Source organism: Argiope bruennichi, chromosome X1, assembly GCF_947563725.1.
Source record: "Argiope bruennichi chromosome X1, qqArgBrue1.1, whole genome shotgun sequence".
Taxonomy (NCBI): Eukaryota; Metazoa; Arthropoda; class Arachnida; order Araneae; family Araneidae; genus Argiope; species Argiope bruennichi.
Genome location: NC_079162.1, coordinates 128808541 through 128834025, shown reverse-complemented (window position 1 = coordinate 128834025; position 25485 = coordinate 128808541). Strand labels below are relative to the sequence as shown.

General features: G+C 31.2%; 1 protein-coding gene across 13 annotated transcripts in view; it reads left to right on the top strand.

Moving 5' to 3' along the window:
• The window catches only part of LOC129958288 (uncharacterized), an 82659-nt gene that overhangs the window by 4307 nt on the left and 52867 nt on the right, over nt 1–25485 (top strand). For 12 of the 13 annotated variants that reach the window (XM_056070656.1, XM_056070654.1, XM_056070642.1 and 9 more), the window contains exons 2-3: nt 4966–5001; nt 9284–9351. The gene's annotated coding sequence lies outside the window, so the exon portion shown is untranslated. Of the gene's footprint in view, nt 1–4965; nt 5002–9283; nt 9352–10274; nt 10375–25485 lie in introns of all 13 variants that reach the window. The other variant, XM_056070651.1, reaches the window with a different exon arrangement.

Genomic DNA, 25485 nt, shown 5'->3' with positions numbered 1-25485 from the left:
AGGTAACTATGAAAGTAGATTATACAGGTAAGTTTTTATAGCACAAAAGTAAATCTTGTCCCATCACCAGACATAAATTCATTTATCACTTCCAAACCACAAAATGTACTGTTGATCTGAAATTAAAAATTATACTGAAGGTAATCTAAGAATATTAAATAAAATTTACAACTGAAGTGTTCAATGCTACAAAATAATATTTTAAAACAATCTGAATTTCTAAAGTTTTGGAATATATATATGTGACTTCATGTTTTGTTTATGTATAGCAATTGATGATTTGTTTTTATATATTAACTTTGAAACAGATATATTCCAAGTATATCAGTTTTGTTATTTGAGGGATGATATGCTGCTCAGGAATTTATGAACAGTTACAAATATGATTCAAAAATATCAAACTTTATCTCGGTAATATATAATTAAATTATGATAAAATTTAACAGAAAAATATTGTTCAATTGAACAAACATTTCAAACATTTCCATAGATCAACTTTACTTTAAAAAGTCATACTATAATTATACTGATAATAAAATTACGGAATTCTGTTGAAAGCAAAAATACTTAATAGATTACCTAACATAAAATCCAAACATTCAAATATTTTTATTTTTTACAAAGTACAATTTTACTGATTTTCTTGTAATGAGTAACAATTTCAATTTAAATACAGGAAACCGGTGAGGTTTGATTTTCTCTCATAAAAAAAAAAAAAAAAAAAAAAAAAAATACTTGTTTGGCCTTATTTCTCAATTTTCAAACCATCACAAGTCAGCAACTGCATTCTGGAAAAAGAGTTGATCAGATTTTGATCACTAGAAGTTGGTTGATCAAAAAATTGGGCAAAGCAGAGGAAATTTGACAACCGATTTGGTTTTCAGAATACCAATTTTATCACTGAGCAGTGATTAATCATCAGCTGATGTTTAGCTGTTGTTGATGAATATGACCATTGGTCAGCCGAATTCGAGTGATCAAAATCTTATAACTGTTTTCCGGACAGATGCCGACTTATTATATTTTAATAATAGAAAATTTAATAATACAAACTTCGTTTATAAGGAAGGAGAATCTAATGTTACTGGTGTACTATATTTAAAATAAAATTGATCATTTTTACTCATTACAAGACAATTAATGGAGTAGTTTTATGAAGAAAATAACAATATTTGAAATGTTTGGATTTTTATCTAAGGTAATCTAATTAAACATTTTTGCTTTCTATAGAATTCCAAAATTTTATCGGTATATTGTTGGTTATATTTAACTTTTAAAAATCAATATTGTTTGAAAATGTATGAAAGTTTTGTTCAATTCTACAAAATTTTGCTGTTAGATTTCATTTCAAATTATATCTAATTATGTGACATATGTAATGTAATAAACTGGTTGCACATCATGTATATCATCCTGCTTGCAACAAAACTGCTGTGCCTGGATGGTGACTGTCATGAAGTTACTTAAGAACAAATCACTGTTATATATATACAAAACATGGGGTCATATTTATGCATTCCAAGACTTAAGGAATTCAAATTTTTTTTAAGTATTAATTTAATAATACTAATTTGCTGCAAATATTACCCTTTATCAATTTTTAGATAAATATTTGTTGGTGTTTAAATATGTTCTTAAATTTTTTTTCCTTCTTTAAATATTTTGTGCATCAATACATCTTTTCATATATATATATATTTTATCTGTGAAGCATCATAACTTATCATAATTGTTTTATTTTATAAATGTTTGAAAATTATTAATGTTTTAGATAAGTTTATTATTTAATATTTTTGAAGTTGTCTCTGATTTTGCGCATCCTCGGTTTCATGTTAAAATATCAAAAATTTGCATTGACATTCAATGCCTCGAAGTAATAATATAGAAGTCATTGCTAACAATATTCATAAGTGTATGTTTTTGTTTATAATCACCGATTTCCGATAGAAAATTGTTCAATTTATTGACTGAAGTTTTGATGAAAATTCTTTCTTGAAGCTGTTATTTTAAGGTTATCGATGAATCTGTATTAGAATAATAACTTGTTTCCTCTTCAAAATTTAAAGGCCTATACTTATGATGAATACCACAATTCGCATGAAAAATCAAAACATGTTTGAACAGTGTCTCTTATTTTAATTGGAGTCTTTGAGGAATTTTGTATGGATGGACCTAACTGTGAGAAATGGAAGTGGCACGGTTTGTGAACACCACCTTTAAACACAAACTCATGTAGCCTAGGGGAATCGGACTCATCACAATCGTGACGTGAACGCCCTAAGTTCTTTGAATTACAGTGGCTCCCAAAAGTGTTCGTACACTAAAGAAATTTGCAGAAATTGTGTTCTATATTTCTTAATAAAGCATTTTATTAGTTGGTTTTTTTCAATTAGCATCTTTAAATATTTCTTAATAAAACTGAACAAATATTTTTATAAAAAAATCAAGTAGTATTGTTCTAAAAAATAAATAAATAAAAAATGTCACAAAATTAGAACATAAGTCTTCGTACATCCAAACATTATTTAAATTCATCATAAAAATATCTTTTGCGGATTATTTTTCTTCTAATTGAAAAATACACTAAAATCGTTTGATTTCAGTATTTAATATCACAATTATTTATTCTATTTACTTTATTCTTAGATATGACGCGCATTCGTAAAGAAACGAGTTTAGACGTACGAAAATTAATTATATTTCATTTTAAAGCTGGAAAATCAATTAGAGGCATTGCAACTATAACTAATCTACCTCATTCAAAGGTGCAAAGCATAATAAAACGTTACAGAGAGGAAAAAAGGATTGCAAACAAGCCTTGTAATGGTCGCCCTCAAATTCTGTCAGCTAGAAGTCAAAGAAATATTGTGAGTAAATTTCTAAAAAATCCACGTCTGAGTGCAATAAAGTTTACTTCACAATATAATGAATCAAATGGAACTTCTATTTCCTGTGAAACTATTCGTAGAATTCTTCGGAATGCTGGTATACATGGCCGCTCTGCACGAAGAAAATTCTTTGTAAGTCAGAAGAACAGAATTGCTAGGCTTAAATTTGCCAAATCTATGATAAACCAGCCAGAGAGCTATTGGAATCGTGTCTTATTTGCAGATAAAAGTAAGTTTAACATCTTTGGGTCGGATGGGAGAATCATTGTATGGAGGGGGGAAAAAACAGAAAAGAAAAAAAAAAAAAAAAAAAAAAAAAAAAACCGAAGAACTTAATCCCAAGAATTTAGTTGGAACAGTAAAACATGGCGGTGGAGGTGTCATGGTTTGGGGGTGTATGTCAGCGGCTGGAGTAGGCAATTTAGTATTCATTGATGGTATAATGGATCATAGAGTTTATATAAATATTCTGAATAATAATTTAAAAGTGTCAGCACAAAAATTGGACATTTTAAACAACTTTGTGTATTACCAAGACAACGATCCTAAGTACACGGCCATGAATGTTCGTCTTTTTTTGCCTCTATCATTGCCCTCAAACCCTTAAAACACCAGCTCAATCACCGGATTTAAATCCTATAGAACATATTTGGAAAGAATTAGAGGTGCGAATAAGAAGTCACGACATTAAATCGAAAATTCAACTGAAAGAAGTAATGATCGAAGAATGGAACAAGATCGGTGCAGAAGTAAGCGACCGTTTAGTTAAATCTATGCCCAAACGTTTAAAAGCTGTTATAAAGAATAAAGGATATCCTACTAAATACTAAACATTTATAAAAATTTAGAAAATTTCATATTTAGTGATGTTTTTTTAAAGTGTATGATCACTTTTGTGTCCTATTTTTGTGCAATTTTATTTGTCATTTTTTAAAAAATAATTTGCATCGTAATTAAAATTTATTCTTCACTGCTTTATTAAGAACTGTAAAAATATGCTATGAAAAAATTTTCATGTAAAAATAAGAATATATAATGGTAAATAATGAGGTTTTTAATTGATTCTTGTTGGTGTACGAACACTTTTGGGAGCCACTGTAAATATCATGCTATATTATTGTACATTCTATCGGGTTACTTTAAAAAAATAATACTATCCATTTCATCAATATCTATTTATATATACCTATATAATTATACATTGTTTCTATTATTTGTAAAGTTTTGATAAAATTATAAAAAATTTACTATCAATTTTCGAATAAAATATTCCTGTACTTAAATTAAATGGTCATTAATTAGATGACCAAGTTTGATTTTGCTTCTTTCATCGATTATATATATAAAAAATAAAACTTCAATTTACAATGAATAAATTGTACTGATGTCTAGTGATAATTTTATAAAAATACTTGTATGATATTAGATATTTTGAGTATTGTTTCGTTGACTTGATTTTTTAAGCAAGTAGGCTGCAAATTTTCACAATATGCTGTTTTTTTTTTTATATTGATGTGAATTGTTTCCTAACAAATCAAATTTTTTACTGACTTATCTGATAATCTAATTTATGAAAGAAATATTGTTCATTAACTTTGGGCGAATTATGTTCTTTGCTTATCAGAATATTTAAAATTTTTATACATTATTCGTTATATTAAATAATGATATAAGCAGCTGCAAACTATTAAATATATAATCTAAAATCAATCAAAATTGTATCTAAAAATGAAAGAATTCATATGAAAACCAGTACCTATTTAAACAAAGCAAATATTTGTGTGAACAATTTAAGAATATTAAAATACTGGTGAAGTTTTTTGTTCAAGAAAGTTCAGTGGCATCTCGCATCTAAAACTTCTTGCAGACAGCGAATTTGACAAATTTTGCGCTTTATTTGAATAAGTAAGCAGTTCTTAATTTGAATACGTATATGATAAACATTTCACAAATTTGAATAAAGATATTATTTGTGGTAATTGAAGCAGTTAAGAGGATTGCAAATTTAAAAAGAAAATTTAAATTTATTTTTACTTGAATAAAACTTATTTCTTCTGACATAAATTTTTTTTTTCAGGGTTGCCACGCCACCGGGAGAACCTGGAAAACACAGGTAATTTAAAAATCTTCAGAAAAAAACGGGACATTTGAAAATTTTCATAAAAATCCGGAACAGGGAATTTTAAGTTTCTTAGTTATTTTTTCCCCACCTAAAACATGCTGATCTCTAAAGACTGCAAGAATAAAAGATTGTAGTCATAGCTTCTAAAAACGAATCAATAACATTCACGATTGTGTAATGCGGTCTTGTGTCTAGGCTCGATTGTGTCTTGCTTTGTAATGTTTTTGTTAAGTAATCATTGAATGATTTGTATTATAATAACAATTATGTTTTGTGTTTTATTTCACCCGAGTCCTTAATTTAGAGTGACTTGCAGTTAAAGAGCATGAGAGGTAATATACCCCCCCCCCTTAATATATAAATTTTATCTTGCTTAATTCTAAATAATAAATGAAGAAACATTGTTTTTTTTTTTGTATGTAAATTTAAATCTTCTTTTAATATACTAGTATTTCGAATAATGCTTCCTTTCCTTGCTTTTTCCGCTTCTTAAAATGGTATTGCTTTATAATTTAGCACATGGGTGCTATTCGGCATTTCCTCATATCTTGAATAAGCGTACATTGAAAAAATAGCGCCCCCCCCCCTAGATTTGAGTGAAACCCTGTTTTTACTAGATCTCTGGTGGCAGCATTTGGACTGAAAAAAAAAAAAAACTTTCCTTTATAATAAATAATTATTTTAACCATTCTAATATTTTCAAAGAAATATTTTTTCATTATTTAATATTTAAATGCAAACTGAGATTTTTTTATATATGTTAATAATAAAATTGTATTAATATTTGATTGATACTTTTTGCTTCATAATATTATCAAAACAGTAATTTTTATATTTGTTCCTACTGAAGACCTATGTTCTTCATTAATGAGAACTTCATAAATTTATAATATCTTTCAAATTATTAAATCAAACTAATTATCTGGATTTTAACAATAAATTCTAATAATATTATTTTTTTATTTATTTAGTATTTTGTGTACTTTAACAATTTATATATTAGAAACCTGCATTTAAAATATTGAAAAAGAGAAATCTTGCTTGCCTAGTAAATATATGCAAGATAAGCAAATATAAAATTACTTTTTTTGACAACCATGAGTTTTATTATTAATTTCAAACTATCTCAATATTTCATCTCCTGTTAGTTTTTCAATATCATTTTCATTGCCTTATTTCAAATGAAGACGTTTTATTTCACGTGAATTTGCATGAATAAAACCAATGCCAGCTTTCTCAATAAAGGGTGGGGGGGCAAGAAACTGTTTTGGGCCTACATGTTTAATTTAAAAAAAATTACAAACATGATCATAAATTATTAATACATGATTTTGTTTTTGCTAATGCATTAATTACTTCAGAAAAATTACAATTTTTTTGAAATTTCTTTTTCGATGCTTAATATAGCAAATACTTTTAAATGTTCTGTGCACATGCTTGACAAGATATTTCTATATTAATTTTAATTTGCTGAAAGAGCGCTCAGCACTTGCTATAGTAACTGGTGACGTAAAAAAAGTTTTAACACAGTTAATATATTTAGAAATTCATTATAATTATTATTTGGTATGTATTGCAATATATCACTTGTGCTATTTACTTCTCTCTCATTCAAAATCAAATCGTGTAGCAAACCAATTTCTTTGATAAAGTTTTTATCTGCATCTTTGTTATAAAATTTCACAAAGTGTTTGGAACATTTTTCTGTTTCATATTTTTCTAAAATATTTATATCACTGATTAATTTGAAATCAGAAATAATATTTGGAAGACTTTTAAATATATCTTCTATTTGTACAATGTCAGTGTCAATTGCAATGCTAAAATCAATAACATCTAAATTTCTTGATCCCATTTTCTGTAATTTCATCGTCCTCTATTTTGGAATGTAATCTTGTTATTTTTCAAATTCGTTTTTCGGGGAAATGCTCTGAAATATTCAAATTATATTCTAGCATTTTCACCTCATCTGAAAATGTGTTACATTTTGGATTTCAGTTTTAATTTTATTAATTTAATTAAAAGTCAAGTCAAGAACAATTGCTTTTGCTTGAAATAGTTAATTGATAGATGAAATATTAGGATAGGAAAATATTGTAAACCGTGCTATTAATCATAATATAAATGGCTATACTGATTCTTGTACTGAGTCCAATAGACTCTTGGTTTCGAGTAACACTGTATTATCGTTGCTTACATCAATAAATTCTTCTAGTGCATTACAAGATTGTTCAAACTGTATATATACCACTTTATTTTAATCTGTTTTGGCTTCCCAATGAATGTGTATTATAGTTTAAGAGTAATGTTTAATTGCTTTTATAGAATTTCCCATTTTTATTTTTTTATACATGCTTGAAAATAAGCATTGCAATGTGCCCCAAGAATTTTTACAGTATATACTTCTGGAAATGGCATCACAAATTAATAAATTAAGAGTATGGTAGGCAAGGCACATAAATTGCATGAGGTTTTAGAGCAATTATTCTAGATTACACACCTTTATATTTCCTTTTCATGTTACTACCATTATAGTATGCCTGCCCTCCATAATTCATACTATTTAAATCAAGCTCACTTAATCTTTTCAATAGAATTTTTGCTAATGCTTCTCCAATCACATAAGTTAATTCAAGAAACCCTATAAACGACTCATTTTTAGTTAATCTTTTCTATTCAATATTTACATACTTAATAATGATTGAAGTTTGTTCCTTATGGAAAATATCAAAAGTACAATCCTTTTGGATACTGAATTATGTGGCTGATTTTGTATCGTCTTTTAAATCTCCATTTCCTAATGCAGAAATATTTTTTCTTGCCCTCTGTGTGCTAATTGACGCACATTTCTAATTTAAATTTTTTTTTATTTTGTTTGTATGATCCTACAGCACAGATTCGTATTTACTTGTTAATTCATTTAAACTTAAAAATTTCTATTACTAGGCATTCCTTTTATTTCATGGGTTTCTCGAAGTGGAAGATTATTACATGCTAAAAATAGGATCGCATTTGCAATTCTTTGAAATAGTAATTTTAGTTGTTCTGTTTCCTTATTCATATTAACTTTACTTGTTTTATCAATAGTCGATCGTAAATTTAGTCGTTTTAGTAATTCTTTTCAAGCAATAACCAAATTAAAGCGACAAATAGAATGCTCATGATCTTGAATTGCAGTGGACAGCTTTCTCCAGTTATTATAGCCATAAACTATAAATCGTGTAAAGTGTACATTTCCTCTTCTTTTGGAAAATAGTATACAACAAAAATAAAATACCGAGTCTTAAGTTTTTGAATAAATTAACCAGAGGTGAAGCTGAGTTTCATCATTTGGCATTTTTTAAAAGTAGCATGTAGTGAAAAATGACCTACCTTCACCATTCTTAGCAAAAACTCCTTTCTGTTGTACAGGTTTGGTTTTTACACAAAACATTCTAGATCTATCAGTTATAATATTTGGTCGTAAACCAGGATCACTTGTATTCACTTGATCATCACTTATTGACATTTTTTGATTCATTCATATTTGTATAAACATATGGTTCTTCAACGAATTTCACAGTTTCTATATTTTCATTGCAAGACTGTTAATTTGTGCAGTACTTTCTTCTCCATTTGAATCTGGAATTATAATTTCTGAAGTCGGAGCAATTTCATTTCAGAATTACGTAGTAACCAAGAAAACCGATCTACTTGTGACTTCTTGAAATTTAGCTTTCCTTCTTTATTTCTTATTTGTTAATTTTTTTTTGACACCCAAAGGGACATTTCCTTGGCATGGAGGTGATTAGATCTACCAATTTAGAATATGAATTATCAAAATACTATATGCTATCTTACCTAGTAGGTGAGGTGAATGACTGTAAATCTACTTACCTTATGTTTATAATATGTTGCATACTTGCACTAGACTGTAATATATACTGTAAACGTATATTTCAAACCGTCGATTGCACCAGTTAAATTTATTCCTTTCGTCTTTCCATCCCAGTTGTGGCCTGTGAAGAAGTAGTGCAGTGTGTGTTGTTGGGAGTTAATTGATTTATCTTCATTTTACTTTTTGTTTGAACAACTTTATATAAACAACATACACAGACGCACACACAAAAAATATTACATTAGACGTAAAAAAAAAGAAGATGGCTGACGATTACAAGTCCATTTGGATACAGTCTATCCGCGACTTTTGTCACCTATTTTGCGCAACTTTTTCTTATGTCTGGTGGGGATTTCTCTACTCATGAATGAACTTTTATTTTTATTTTCCTTTTAGGGGATTTGGAATAGTTTTGCCCAGTAGCGCCGTACGACGAAATCTCTGCAGTAGTTGAAAATTTACTGGTATGTATACTTTAAGTATGTGTGTATCCTATTATTCATTGTTTTAATTTTTGATCATGTTGATGCCCCCCTCAATCGCGGGCCCTGGTGCTTAGCATCCGCCACACTCCCCAGAGGGCCGTCCCTATAAAACAATCTTTCATACCACATGAATGTGTTTCTGAAATGTTTATTTTCTGATTTCTAATTCAACTTTTCTGTTAATTAATATTATAGAGAAGTTTTTAAATGTGTAAATCCTTTGCTGATGTATTTGTATTGTTGTAACTGAACTCTGTGGAAGTTTATTTCTTAAAAACAGGACTATGCAATCCGTAAATAGAAATGTAAATATTCGTTTATTTAAAATGTTAGAATTCCGAAAGTTCTTCACCGGTTCCATTTGTTAAAATTCGAATACGCGCGGTTTATTATTATTATTTTTTAAATATAACTATTATATAAACGACACACATGTGACAGATAAAAACAAATGCTTAAAAAAGCAGCCGTCTGTTGGACGTAAAAGCAACGTGCTATATTAAATATTTTATGATTCCATTTCAGTGTTTTCGATATACGATTAATTTGCGATTTCCGACATTATGATTCCATTTCAATGTTTCCGTTTTCATTGTTAAATTGAATTTTCTCAGATTTCGATTTATTACAGTTTTGATTTAATTATGCGTTGGATTTGAGCTTTGTCGCTTATCATAGCGTTCACTTCGAGAGTATAGGTTTTTTTTCACTGTTTTTGATTTCTTTTTTTAAAACTTTTGTATTTTGCAATGCAATTGAGTTGTGTCTATTGATTTCATTCGAATTCAAATTATAGTGATGTTGACCTCTTCAGAGTGCTTGAGGATTAAAATATTTTATTATTTTTTATTTTTTTCCTTATTTTTTTTAGTTTTTGTTTTTTCCTTTTTTATTTTTTGCAGTTTTATATGTTACTACCTGGAAAAATCGAAAACTCCGATAGGCAGACTGTACACTGTGATTCCCAAACAAGATGACGGCTTCTTTCTTCGCATGCTATTGGTAAATGTGCCCAGTCCAACGTCTTTCAAGCTATTATCACACATGCCACTTTCCGCTGTATATGTCGGGAATTGCTACACGCAGTTGATCTTTTGTCTCACTTAAATCAAATATTCCTTAACTAATGCTTGAGCAGAAAGGCATTTACGATCAAATAATGCAAACTGTCGATAACGGGGTGGGAGAAATCTTAAATGCGCCTGAAGAAACTGATAACCGTTTTTAATTACACTGTTTGACAATTGCTAAGAAACAGTTATGTTTTTCGGAATAATTACGTATAAACAATGATTGAAGAAATGGAACTATGTACATATTTAGTAGGGAGGATGTGCATTTATTATAGTGCAAAATGGTGCAGATATCGACACATCGAAGAATTAAAAACTTAAAAATAAAAAAGATGCTCCTCGGATGATTTCCAAACAGCCCTACAAAAATTGATCTTCAGATCAGAATGATGACACATGAGTACCTTAGTAAGATGTGTGATGACCACGGACACTAAAGCACATTTTGCGTCTGTTCTCCATGCTCTCCACTAAACTATCGAGGAGCTCTTGGGGGATACTGTCCCACTCCTCTCTCAAGGCGATTTTGAGCTTTTGCACTGTTCGGGGAGGGATGGTTCTTTGTGAAACACGTCTGCCAAGAGCATCCCAGGCATGGTTAATGGAATTTAGGTTGGGAGAGTAAGCAGGCCATTGCATACGGACAATACTTTCACTTTGCAATGTGTCCGATACCTCAACGCTTCTGTGTGGCCGCGCATTATCGTCCATAAACAAAAAGTCTAGACTTACAGTACTCCTAAAAACATGATCCAGAATAACCTCTCTGCAATACCGTTGTAATGTAGCGCTTCCTCGCTCAAAGATGTGAAGCGGTGTTCTGCCATTGCGCATGGTGCCTGCCCACACCATCACGCCTGGGCCATACCGATCACGTTCACTGACAATCTGTTGTGCATAACGTGTTCCATGCTCTCTCCACAGTAATTGGTGGCCAGAATCACTTGTCGCACTAAAATGAGATTCGTCTGAGAACATCACTCTAGACCAATTTTGGATATCCCAAACAACATGTTCCTTACACCAGTGTAATCTCTCACTACGATGGCTTGGTTGAAGCGGGATGCAACGAACAGGTTTCCGTGCATACAAACCAACTTGATTTAATCGCAGTGAGATGATTCTTGCTGAAACATGCGTACCGGTAGCGGTTGCAAGGTTTGCAGCAATCTGGCCAGGAGTTAAATTTCTGTTCCTTTTTGACATGAGGGCTACGTAGCGATCCTCTAAAAGTGTGGTGTTCCCACCACGACCCCCGGCATGCTTTTGCAAAGCATTTCTACCTTCAGCAGCCTTCTTTATTCGCGAGGCGACACTTTTTGATACACCCATTGCAGCAGCTACAGTGGTGACACTTTGACCTGCTTCCAGCCGTCCAATTGCTCGTCCACAATCGTAGGCACTCAAATGATATCTTGCTGACATTTTGCTCTTAATTATTGCAAGAATTAAGCAGAATTTCAGAGAAAAAACTTTTATGACATCCTGCACTACTTTGGGTCAAACATCAAACAGCATGAATTTTCGTATGAATCATGAGCAAATACGCAATGTCTTTTATACAGTTAACGAGTCCTGATCTACCACGCCCTCTCAACTTTACTTTACTTTTATTGGTCAGCTGTCTGAGACGCAATTTTGCATAAATCACTTGTACCTTAGCAATTGTCAAGCCGTGTATATTGATTCTAGCAGCAATTCGATCCCCAAATCCTTTGACAACCAAAGGTACGTATACATCCCACCAACTTTTTAAAACTAACTTAAGTAGTTCTAAGTAAAAGTTTTTGTGATGGGGGGAGGGTATATTTGACCATCATGCCTCAGCCATGTGGGTTTAAAAACATTTGGAAAAAAAGTCGATTAGATTTGTCTAATGGAGAAGCTATTATCTTCATTTCCTACGCGAATACAGATAAAAAGATTTTAAAAAATTGGTAGTCAAAAGAATCATTACAAGTCAGCAACTGACTGCGGTAAAAAGTTAATTTGATTTTGATCAGTCAAATTCGGCCGATCAAGAAATGGTGCGAAACAAGGGATATTCGGCAAGAGGTTTGGTTGTTAAAATACCGATTTGACGGTGACCAGTAAATGGTCATCAACTTTACGGCCATTTATATCAGGCTATAATTTCCTTTTATTGGTATTTCTTTTGCTCTAAGAATACTTAATATATTATATTACAGCTTTGTTTGTAAATACTCGCTTGAAATTTTGGGCATACCGGTTCGACTACTGTCAAAATGGCTTTGAGCACTTATGTACTATAAAGATTTGTTGTTGATACTGCATTCTATGTACCATTATTGTATCCAAGGTAAAAAGATTTTTTTACTGCATACATTTACTCATTTTCATGCAACATGTTAGCTCTTTATATTAATTAAAGAAGATTTGAAATTAGAATTACCTGATCGGAATTGAACCATTCCGTTCAAAGTGAAAGGTAGAAAAGTCTCGACTCTTTATCTTCTGAGTCATTCATAAGGTTGAATAAGTTTCATTGTTTGCTTTGCGGTTTTTCGAGGTTAAGATAAATGTATTTGTGAAGTATTAGAAATTCATTTTAGTGCTTTAAATTTAAAATGTGGTTTAATTTAGAATAATTTTTCTGAAAAGTTTCAAAAAGTGTCGGCTTATTTAAATATATTTTTATTTTTAAATTTTTGTTTCTATCCAATAAGTGAGCATCTTATATGTAGGAAGGGATATTGGCTGTAAACTTGTTTCAGGGATGGTGATTAATTGAAGTATTTAATTGATTTCGATTGCAGTCATTTTCTCTTCTGAATATTATAATGAACTTTGAACATGAAGACTTTTAAAGCGATAATTCAGGGAATTATTTAAGTCAACTTGCTAATTAATTTTCAAAAACTAGAAAAAAATTTGTACAGTTAAAAATAAATTTAAAAAAATTATTCATTAACACATTCGTGGAAAGAACGGTTAAAGAAGTCAGATATTTATCCCGTCCATAAATACAAATTACGGCTATATCTGTTAATTAAAAAAAAATTACAAAAATGTTTGTTTTTTTCATTGTCACACACACACTAGTATATTGCACCATAAATTTTTTGAAAGAAAAGTCCTTTTAACCTTGGAGATAAAAACAGGACATTTCAAGTTCTACCCACACTTAAAACGGTCCGTCACTGTGTTCATAAATCATTATTTTATTTCCTTAGCGCATATTAATAAGATATATATGTAGGACGGCGTCTAGGGGTAAAGTGAATTTTTTGAAAAAAGGAATAATAATATCCGAATTAAACAGTTTAATTAGGAGCAGGGTTCACCAGTGAGAAGGGGATGCCAAGCATGGTCAAGCACCTAAAAAAGATTTGCTTTTTTTTTTTTTTTTTTTTTTTAATGGAGCATGTTAACAGCGTCAGACCTCACGTTGCCATTGCCGCCGGAAGAATCAAGTGTTACTCCTTTAGGAGCCTACCAGGCTCCTTGACGTCACATTCACGCGAGCCTCTCCCATTGGATGCCAAAAACCAGCCAGATCCTACTTGACATGACTGGCATCGCCATCTCTTGCAATCGAAATCAGTTAAATACTTCATTTAATCATCATCCCCGAAACAAGTTTACGTATATGTAGAAAGTGATATTGGCTGTATATAACACTTTTTAATATTTTATTCTTTGACTGTTGGATACAGCAACGAGATAAGCTAAGATCCAGATTAAAGATATGTTAAAATAAGATATAAAAGTATTTTCGCAGGTCATATGTTAAAAGAATATCATATACATAGGAACAATAGTATGTGTTAAATCACAGTAGTATTAATAACATTTATAAGTAAAAACCGTTTTCTATAATGACATTATAATAAATAAATAAAATTATTTACCATTTCATAGGTAATTTCGTCTAAAAAATGTTATAATAAATATTCAATACTGTTTTGTGATATGGAAATTTGTATAATATGTATTAAATTCTTATCTATGATATATGAAGAATTATGCACTAGACTGTAGCCAAGCCTTTACGGGTAATTTTCGATCGCTCTTTTCACTTCTGTAAAATACCTGTAGGGCATCATTATTGTTGAACATTCTTTTCCATACAACACATTTTGAAGGATTTGGGTTCTTGGAATTTCTATACACGTGTACCATACTTCTCGCTACCACTCTATCGAGTGTAAACGTTTTTCTTGACCGTTCCTGAGTGCGACTTTATTTCATAGCAAGTAAGCCTCGTACAAAGGCTATTTTTTTATTTTGCTATTTCGTGGTTCGATCACATTTTTAGCATTCCAAGGAAGAGAAAACTTGCCGCGTTATTTTTAAAGTTGGAGGGGAAAGGAGTCTTAACTGCACTTAAAAAAATTAAGTGGTTAAAAAAATTAAATGTTTCGAAAACAGCTTTTGCTAAAGAAGACCGTTGAGATTGCCATGCCACCGGGAAAACACAGGGAATTTAAAAATTGACCGGAAAAAATCGAGAAAATGCAGGAAAGTTAAAAAAAAAAAAAAAAAAAAACGGCAAAATACAGGGAATTTTAAGTTTCTTAATTTTTCCCATCTGAAAATGCCGATCTCTGAAGATTGCGAGAATAAAAGAACGTAGTCATAGCTTCCGAAAATGAAACAATACCATTCGCGACTTTGTTATGCTGAAACTCGCCCCTTTTCTACTCTCTCTCCTCTATTTCTGTATAGATCAGTCCCGTTTCGATTTGCGTGACAGTTTTTCTTTTTCCATGAGATTCCCGAACTGCATCTAGTGAGCATGCATGAGACTTCTCGAACTGCGTGAAAGATTAGAAGCCATTTCTCAGACCAGAACATTCTATATGCGGAAGCAGCGTTGTTGTGTTTAATCTACCGTGCTTGAGTTTATTGAATGATTTGTTTATTATTTGAGAAACTGTCAGCTTATCCAAAGTAGATTAGAGAATTTTTTTAAAACTATGAACTGCTTACTATCCTTATTAATATGAATGAGACGGATAAAAAAAAATCAATCGTGATTTTGCGGAATGGATTCGAGGAATGCCGCAAAATGCATTTATTGCGTATCTTGCAAGAAGATAATAAGCTTAAATAATATGGGAAAAGAAGCACTTACTAGTCATGCCAAAAGAGGAAAAGATGCATGTCTGTGTACCAGTTCAAAGGAGTCATCATTGATGTTGAACTTGGTATATAAAAGGAAGACAGGAAAAGATGACTTGCCAAATTTAATATCCGAAAATAAACAGATTTTGAACTTTACAATTAGAATTTAACTAAAACCTGTATTTTTGTAGGTGTTAAAACTTGTTGTGTCATATTCGTCCTTAAATGCATTCGATGATATATCGGAAATAGTTTCACATATGTTCATTGAAAGTGAAATAGTTAAAAAAATGTATGTTAGGCCGTACAAAAATGTCGTACCTTATTTGTTAAAGATTAGCTCCATGAAACTGATGGCTTAAAAATTCGCAGAAACGATGCTGAAATACAAAAATTGGTAAAAATGAATAAATAAAAGAAAGCAATTTTGCTTTATAATGTTTTTTTGTTAAGTAATTATTAAATGATTTGTGCTTTATTTCACCCGAGTCCTTAATTTAGTGTGACTTGCAGTTAAAGAGCATGAGAGGTAATATATCCTCCTCTTAATATATAAATTTTGTCTTGTTAAATTCTAGATAATAAATAAAGATAATTTTTTTGTATGTAAATATAAACCTTCTTTTAATATGCTATTATTTCGAGTAATGTTAAATTGTTGCTTCTTTTCCTTGCTTTTTCTACTCCTTAAAATCATATTGCATTATAACTAGCACATGGGTGCTATTCACGCATTTCCTCGTATCTTGAATATACGTACAGGGAAAAAGTAGAAATTTTTTTTCCAGTTTTAAGTGGCAATCCGGACCATATTCCCAATACTTCATTAAACGATATTCATTCATCGAAACAAGTTATTGAAGAAGCTGACTGCAAAGACAAAAACAAGAGAATGAGGAATTTCGACGAGATCGAGGAGATAGGTTTGGTGGCTAAAACATGCTTGAGCGCAAAATATGATTCTCAAAGAAAAAGCCATGGGATTTTCTAAGGAGGGTTGACCATAAAAGATTTTGGCAGCAATGGTTAGCTGGAACGTTTCAAAGTTATTCATTGCCTTTCTTTTAAACGATATGTGGAGAAGTTGCTGCTGTTCATGATGATGCTCCAAGAAACTGGAAGAACGGTGTTCTCAAAGGCGTTTTATCTAGGTTTAATGCATCAAGTGTTTTTAGTCTCGATAAAACTAGTCTTTTGCCTGATAAAACTCTGCATTTAAGGGTGAAAAAGGCACTTCTGGAGAAGCAAGCAAAACCTGACATTTCTGCTTGGAATTAATATGTGTAGAAACGAAAAACTAAAACCACTTGTGATTGATAAAAGCAAAAAGCCATGTTGCTTTAAAAATATTAAATCTGTTGCAGTTGAATATGAAGCAAATTCAAATGCATAGATGATTACAACGGTTTGGAAATGACATATTCGTAAACTGGATTCCCAGTTTTCGTAACAGAAGAGAAATGATGCCATCATTGTCGTTAACTGTACCATGCACAATCAACCCGAAAAGTGAAATGCGACCGAAATTGTTTTTCTTCCTCCAAATGTAACTGCATTTCTCCAGCCTTTAGATCAAGGAATAATTCGTGACATTAAATGAAAGCGCGCACACTCACAGATATATAATTATTGAATAAGAATTAGATTTAGATGAGATTAGCTTCTGATATGTAGGGTTCATAGCAAACTTGGAATCGGAAGAAATTCCCACCAGCGAAGACATACTCGACCCGGAACTATTAGAGACTTTTCTGCAAATCTTTTCTAAACTATTCAGTAAAATCTGAATCCGAGAAAACAAACCTACTTCCTCATTCAGGAATAATATAGATGTTCTAATTTTCTGGATAATTTCATCGGCAAGTGATAAAAAAAAAAGTGGATAAAAATAAAAACTAAATTTTTCATAAATCTTAATATCTCTTAGCCTAAAGGTAAGTGCTGCATTTTATTTACTTGTCAACTAATCTGCTCTTCTGCCAAATGTAGATTGGTTTGAAATTGATTTCTTAGTCGATCCACCAAGAATAATCGGAAAATGCGACACTTTATTCACCTGTTGCCTTCTTGCCGAACTTGTCATTCTGTCAACTTAAATTATTACTTAGATATTTCGATTGTTTATAATACATTGCCTGTAAGATGCGTTTTAAATTATTATATTCGTTAATACCCAACGCGCCGCACCACTCTTCCGATGCTATAAAGACTCTTGCGATGAAATTCTTAACTTCTCGCCGAAGGGGGGCAATTTCCCCCCTCCACTGTTGCCGCTTCTGATCCGGATGCTGATGGAAAAGTGCGTGTCATGGACCTAAAAACTATGAACGGCGAACTCAAATGTCGTATCAGCAAACTTATTTTTGCCAACAGAATGATTGACTAAAAAATTTGCATATTTCATATTATTAATCATGTTATTTTATTTTAGTTCCATTTTTTTTTTTTTCCTTCTTGATGGTATATTTTATGTCTAGGTAATTGTAAGTATCTGAAGAGTTTTGTCTTTCCATTTTTGACAATTTTTAAAGAATTTGAAATTTATATTTTAGTATTATTTTGTAATGTAACATTCAATATTTGTTGAAAAACTCGTCTTTAATATTATTGAATAGTATGTAATCATTGATCGTAATTTTAAAGCTTATGATGGACAATTGATCATCACAGACCAGTATGTTCTGAGTTAACAAAATTTGTTAAGGTTGCGCTGTTGCGCCAAAGATTTAAAAAAATTGCATTAATCATTATAGATTTCTTAAAGACAGACGCAAGTCTTCATGTGTCGGATATTATATGTGTTTATGTCCTGTGTTATTTTTCAATGGTGTATTTATATGTGTAAAATAAATTATCATTATTTTCAAACTTGCAAACTTTTTTGTATTTTAGTTTTTCCGAGTCTGATGTATGTGTCTTTTTTTTTTTTTTTTTGTTATTCTTTAAATTGCCACAATCTGTTATAAATCGTTTTTATCTTTGCCTTTTTTTAAAATGCTCCAAAGAACCATTTGAATTGGAAATGAGAAATGAAAATGAGTTCTGTTATGTGCAGATACAAATTTCAGACTTTCAGTTATTTCAATTAATAAATAAATCTTTAATATATTTAGAAAAGTTTTAATAATTTATTAGTTATAATCAATACAAAAATTGCTTTTTGAGTTTTTAAAATACTCTATTAAAAGTGGAGCAAAATAGTAATGTTTAAAATCATACGAAACTAATGCATTGCTTCGAAGGAAAACAAGTGTTTATAAATTAATCCTTATATCTTTACTTATAATAAGGATGAATGTGTGTTTGTGCTGGCGCTCTACAGGCCAGACCATTTGACCTAGAGCTGCCAAACTTTGCACATGCATACTTAAGAAGGTAGAAATGTACACTTTGTAGCTGTTTTTTTAAAAATTTTGATTAGAATTTTAATTAAAAATTAAGCAAAATTGTGTCTTTCTACCATGTTAACTTCCAAAATTACTACAGCTCAAATGTTATTTTTACATCATTTTAAAATTCAAAAAATTATCTTTTCAATGAAATTTATCATTTTGCACTATAATTAATTTTCAATTTTTATTTAATTTCTAAAAAATATTTTAAGCATAATTCTTAACGATATATTTCACACAAAATTATAAAATTTAATCTACATAATTCTTGCATGAAAAAAGGAACTTTTATTGTTGCCATTATGCTGAGAAAAGCTCAAATTAAAAAGTTATGAAGTGATCCTAACTGCAAATTAAACCTAGAAAAGCTTAATTTTTAGCACATGTCTGTGTGAAATAAAATAAATTTGTATCACATTTTGTTCTAGAAAAATAAATAAAAGAAAAAATTTCTATGACTTTTAAAACATATGTATAATAATACAATAGTTCAGTATTATTTATGGCAAACTAGGTTTATTATATACATGATATCCACGTTATCAGGGCTCAACAGCTAATTTCATAACTGCTAGTAGTAGTCACACGCATCTAATGAAAAAAATTATTTAAATAATTATATTTTATGTAGCTTGAATGAGTAAATGTTCTGATGAATTACAGAATTTCAATTTTTTCATACAGATTCTTAGTCCTATGACTCATATTTAGTAAAATATACTTGAGATTATAATAAAAAGAAACTTTACTCTTTTGCGATAAAAATCGATTTGAGTTATGAAAATCTGAAAATTGCTACTTTATAAAAACGCCCGAGTTTAGACCTTCCCTTTGACTGTTTTGAAGACGATACTCAAGTCAGTGCTCGGAGTTTCTCCAAATTTGATTGGTTTAAAATGGTGAAAACGTTAATTGTCCTAAAATAATGATATTCCTCCTAACTTGGTTTAATTTGGTTGCAGAAATTTGACAAGTTTTTTTTTTAATTTAAAAGTTATGACGTCAAGAATTTTTTATTGAATGTGGTTCATAGTATTGATGGACTGTACAAACTTCATAATTTTTAAGAAGTATATTTATTGACTGAAACAAAGCAAATTATTATTAATTAGATTCATTTAACTTAAAACTGAACTGTTCAATGAACAGAAAAATTTATGATTCGTCTTAAAGAAGTCGTACATCTCTGAGAAACTGCATAAATTTATATATGTATATATACAGGGTGCGGCAGAAAAATCCGGACAAACAATTTTAAATATAACTTTATAAGAAATAAATAAGCTAACAAAATGTAAAAAATAATAATAAGGGTAGACTTTTACTAATAAATAAATTTGATTGGTTTTCAAGTGACCGCCTTTTGCAGCAATGCAGTGGTGCAAACACTTATTGAAATTTTCAGCAATGGGCCGCAAGTCTTCTAACTTTAATCTATCCCATTCCCGCCGAAACAATTACTTTTAGAGTCCAAAAATTTATGTGGTTTAAGGCAGGCCCTAGACTCCAAAATGGATCATACACTGGGATTGCGATTCGATGAGTAGTAGTGAAGCCACTCTTCAGATGATATCACGTTCGAAAAATTCGCATTACACCACTCTTGTATCTTTTTAGCCTTGCGAGCTGGTGCGGAGTCTTGCTGAAACGTCCAGTTTACATTGCCGGAGTACTTTTTGGCCCAAGGAAGTACAACTGCTTCTAGAAAGCCCCGCTTGTATACTTTTTGATTTATTTTAACGCCCCCATCCACAAAATTCAGAGCTGTTTTTCCACTTGCCCAGAATTTAAAGCCAGAACATGACTGACTTTGGATGTTGGCGATGTTCAACAATTGCTAGGTGCTTGAAGCATCTACAGATCAGATCCCATCGTTCTGGAAGTTATGGGCTTGTTGGACGGTAAAGAGCTTCTTATCAATGAAAAGGAATTTCTCCCTTCGCTGACTTGCAGCCCGTTTCGAAAGTTTTCGATATCTTTGGAATCGCAAGAGTTTTTCTTCGTTGAGAAACTGAACTTTTGGGAATTTGTAAGGTTACAATCCAAGCTCTATTTTTGCCATTCGCCACACTGATTTGTTACTTATTCTTAATTTACGAGCTATCTTTCTCATGGAAACCCTCGGATTTCGTTGAACTAGCTTTTTGATGGCCTTACGGTTATTAAGCGTTCATCGTACGTTTTCGTCCATTTCCTGGACGTCGACCACATTGCGAAGATCTTTGAAAAAAGAGATTGCATTAGATATTGTTTGTAAGCAAATGAACGATTTCTTGCTGTCGTTTTGCTTGCTTAAAGAACTCTAAAATATCTTGCGGGACATTGTACAAAAGCCAAAAGCCAAAAAAAAAAAAAAAAAACAACAAAAAAAAACAATGCATAAGCTAAGAGATATATTATAAAGTATTTTGCAATTGAAGTGTTAGACAAAAAGAAATGAACACTATTTAAAAAGAAATAAGTTCTATTCTATGATGCGTTAACTATGTCCCAGTTTTTTTACCGCATCCTATTTATATTTTCTTTAGAACATATAATTTCAGCGCTGAATGATTCTATTTTCTGCTTTCAAACATCTTTAAAAAAATGTTTCCTTTCAGCAAAAAAAAAAAAAAAAAAAAAAAGTATTAGTTGAAGTTTAATTACTTCTGTTTCAAATTTAAGGTCACATTTAAAGGCAAATGATGGAAAAAAAAAGTGAGAAACGCATAGTGCATTGAACAGAATGGAGTAAGACTCTTCTAAAATAGTGCTAGTTATATGTTTATAAAAGTCTGACGCTTAAAAATATTTTGTTGAAAAAGACGTCAATTCCAAGTTACATAAAATATTTAACTGAAAATTTAAGCTACCATTAATTCTGGCGAACCAGCTGGTCACCAAAGGTGACTAGTAAATAAATAAAATTCATTGTGAGTATGTATGAATATATGTGTGTATATATGTTCCACATCTCGTCCAAAAGGACTGGGCTGATTTCAACCAAATTTTGCACACTTATTCTTTAAGACAAGAGAAAGAATATTATTAACTTTTCAAAAAGAAAAAATGAATCAAATATTCAATTAATTAGAAATTAACCGAAAATTTGCTTTTAACCTGGAGTGACTTCGGGGCAAATAATCTTACACGAAATATTTTAATACCCTCTTAAAAATCAAAATTTTGCCATTTCAATGATATCAATTCCATTTTTGAACATTTCCTTCAGTTGCATTTAAAATGTTTTTAAACTTTAACGTGAAGTTTAATGTTAATTTTGAACTTTTCTCCTATTATTTTTTTTAAATTTTTGCTTCCTTTTAACATATCTTTTTATAAAGTTTTCATTTGCTTCAAAGTAGTGATTTAAGACTTCGAACTACTCTACCGCTAATTTTTTTAAAAATTTTCTTTTATGTCAATACACATTGGTATTTGTTTTAAAGTAGTGATTAAACGATAACTAATTAAATGCAACACTCCAATTTAAACAAAGACGTCAGCAAGTAAATCTTTCGCGATAAGTGAAATACATATGAAGAACTGTTGCCAGAGCACACGAGTGAAATTCTACGTGAAAACTTTAGAAGCAGAGACGATTAATAATTTGTATCAGGAAAACTACTGATTTACTTTATTTTCAAGTTTTTATTAATGAAAAATTAAATATTTAATAAATTGTTCTACAAAATGTCCTTTAAATAATTTAAATTTCAATATTTGCGAACAAAATTTGCTGTATTAGCATAACAAATATTTCAAATTTATGTGAAAAATAAGAAATAAGGATATATGTAGGTAGGTACTTCTTTACTGAGGCATCGTTAAAACTTTGAACTAGTGAAAGTGGTAGAACTACTTTAACAAAAAAATTCTCTTTTATTTTAATAGATAGTCTTAAAAAAAGTAATTTTTTATTATATAATATTTTATGCAAAGGGATATATCTCAGCAGCGCCAGATATATCAGCTGTTATAAATAAAATAAGAAATCTAAATAAATTTTTCCTTACATTTTTCTCTAGAAAAAATTATTCAATTATTTTAGAAACGCCAATGCTATTTAATTATTCCTGTTCCACATACAGTAGTACCATTTTATTTAATATACCTTTTGACATCGAACTTCTGCAATAGTTTTTGACTCTTTTCAAGACAGAAAATTATATCTCTGCTGTTGAGTTCGTCCTAGAGAGAGTCAAGAAAATTTTAAAATTGATTTCAACACTACAAATGTTGATGTTAGCAGCTTCGATGCTTTATACCTTTCATTAGGTTACTAAATTTTCCTCCATCATATTTTACAAGCAATAAGAATTGTTCCGATTTCCAATTCCAACATTTTTTTAAAACTTAATTAACATGTAAGTTTAGATCAACAAATTTATTAAAGTTTTTTTCCTCTTAATAACTTTATATGGTTTAGTAAATGAAGCACAACTGGCAGCACAATGTATGAGCGGGCCAAGAGATGTATTGGGCCAATGGATTCTAATTGCTAATCAAAGACTGCAACCCATTATGTGATCAGATATGCAGAACGATTATAATTAAAGGTTCACTTTCAAAAGGCAGTAAAAAAAAAAAAATCGCTGGAACGGATTCGCTTTTGCCCATGTTCTACAATTTTGAGTAATTCTTGATCTTGGAATGAAAATGTACTTCGTCTGTCCAAAAAAATGTTCCATGGTCATGCATTATCCATTTTCATACATGAAATTGTAGAGAGAAAGCTACTCGTTTTGACAGGTCAGCAGAAAGCAACTCTTGAAAATGCATAATATTGAATAGATAGCATTGTAGGATGTTTCATAAAATTTTACGAAATTTTCATAAAATTTTACGTGCTGACACGCATGTCTTAAGTTCGGGAAATTCCCGTGTACTGGACGTTCCTAAAACACTGTCTGGATCTTCCTGCAATGTTGTTATCATATCCTCCACTGAGTCGCAGCAGTTGGTTTTCTCCCTCTGCAAAATTTCACATCAAATAAACCGGTCTGTTCGAATTTATCAGTCATTTTCTTCAGACCGAATACAGTCATTCTACCAGAGTCACTTTTTAAAACTTTTTAAGTCCGGAATTTTTTCTATGCAATTGCTGCATTGTCACCGTTCTTATAAAAAAGCTTCACTGGCTGAGCCCGATCCTTCAATGGTCTCCTCATAACTACTGTCTCAGATGCAGAATAACAGGCCTAGAATGATGGAGGAAATACATTTCATTAGAGCGGCTGACCACATTACTCGCATATCTGACAAAATGTCCCCATCTCTCCCATGGGAGTAGCCTTGCTGGTTCAGACAGTGAGACGATAGGAGAATACCTTCGTTCGGGAGTGGGAGTCGTCCCGGCTGAAATGGTGAGAGTTGTCAACCGCAAGAAGGCGGGAGTGGGGAAGTCAGGGCGCGTCGAGAGGTAGGAAAGAGGATTACTCAAGGAGAGTATTGATCAGTAGGAATTTTTTCTCGTCTTTGCTATTTGCAGCTTTGATTTTTCTAGCAACATCTAGGAGTTCTGGAAATTCTCTAAGTAGTAACTTAATTCCTTTTAGTGATTCTATCTAATCTTGCATGGGCCGGGTGCCTTGTATTTCAGGGGCTTCGGAGGCCTTAATTTCAGAGGTTGAAACTTGCCTTGATGATCTTGACTGGTTTCGATGTTCTTTTTCGCCATATTGGCGTACGAATTTTTTGTAGGATTAAGTCTTATGGAGGGGTACGCTCTGCATCCTCTCCACGAGGAGAGATGTCCGTTTTCCTTGGAGTCGGTTCCGCTATTCTGCCCTTGATAGTGCTGTTTTGGGTAGAAAACCTACCGTTACATTTTATACATCGCTGGTTGAATTTACAATTTCTTGTGCTGTGGAAAAACCCAGCTCAATTGCAGCTTTGTTTCTGCGTCTCTATGCTTCACCTCGTATTCTGAGATAAAGGAGGGATTTCAATTTATAAAGTTCTTGGTATTTCTTGATTTTACTTTGCTCAATCAGGAACAAAAGATATAGAGATTTATCTCGGAAGTTTCTTATAACGTGAAAATTCAATTCCTTCAGCTCTGCTTATATTTGGTTTTTATTAGTGCTTTAATGACAACTTTGATGGGTCGTTCGTCAGGAGATTCTCAGAGCATAATCTCTTGGTTCTTTTCAGTTAGGAGTTCTATAATTATCTTTCGGGATACTTCATATTCAATGGAGATCTGGATGAATCTATTTCTAAATTGGTTCTCGTTTCCAGGATATTTGCTGTTGACTTCTTGGCTGATAAGATCATAAATCTGTTGTCAGCTTCAGATTGATGATAGGGATTGTCTTATCGAGAGCATCTACCGCTCGGGTGATGTGCTCAATTATTTCCAAGGATTGTTATTTTCTTTAGAGCTCCAAAGCAAGAGGAAGGAATTCTCCTGAAAGGCGCCTTTTGGAAGTTTTTTCTTTGGCAACAGGTTTAAAACTATTAGTAATAGCCATTTCAAACTCGCAACTCGTTTCAAGGCGTTAATCTTGGTCAGTTTTTAATTCTAGAAGAAATGGACAATCTTTATCTAAGTATGAATTAGCAGCTCCAATGCCAGA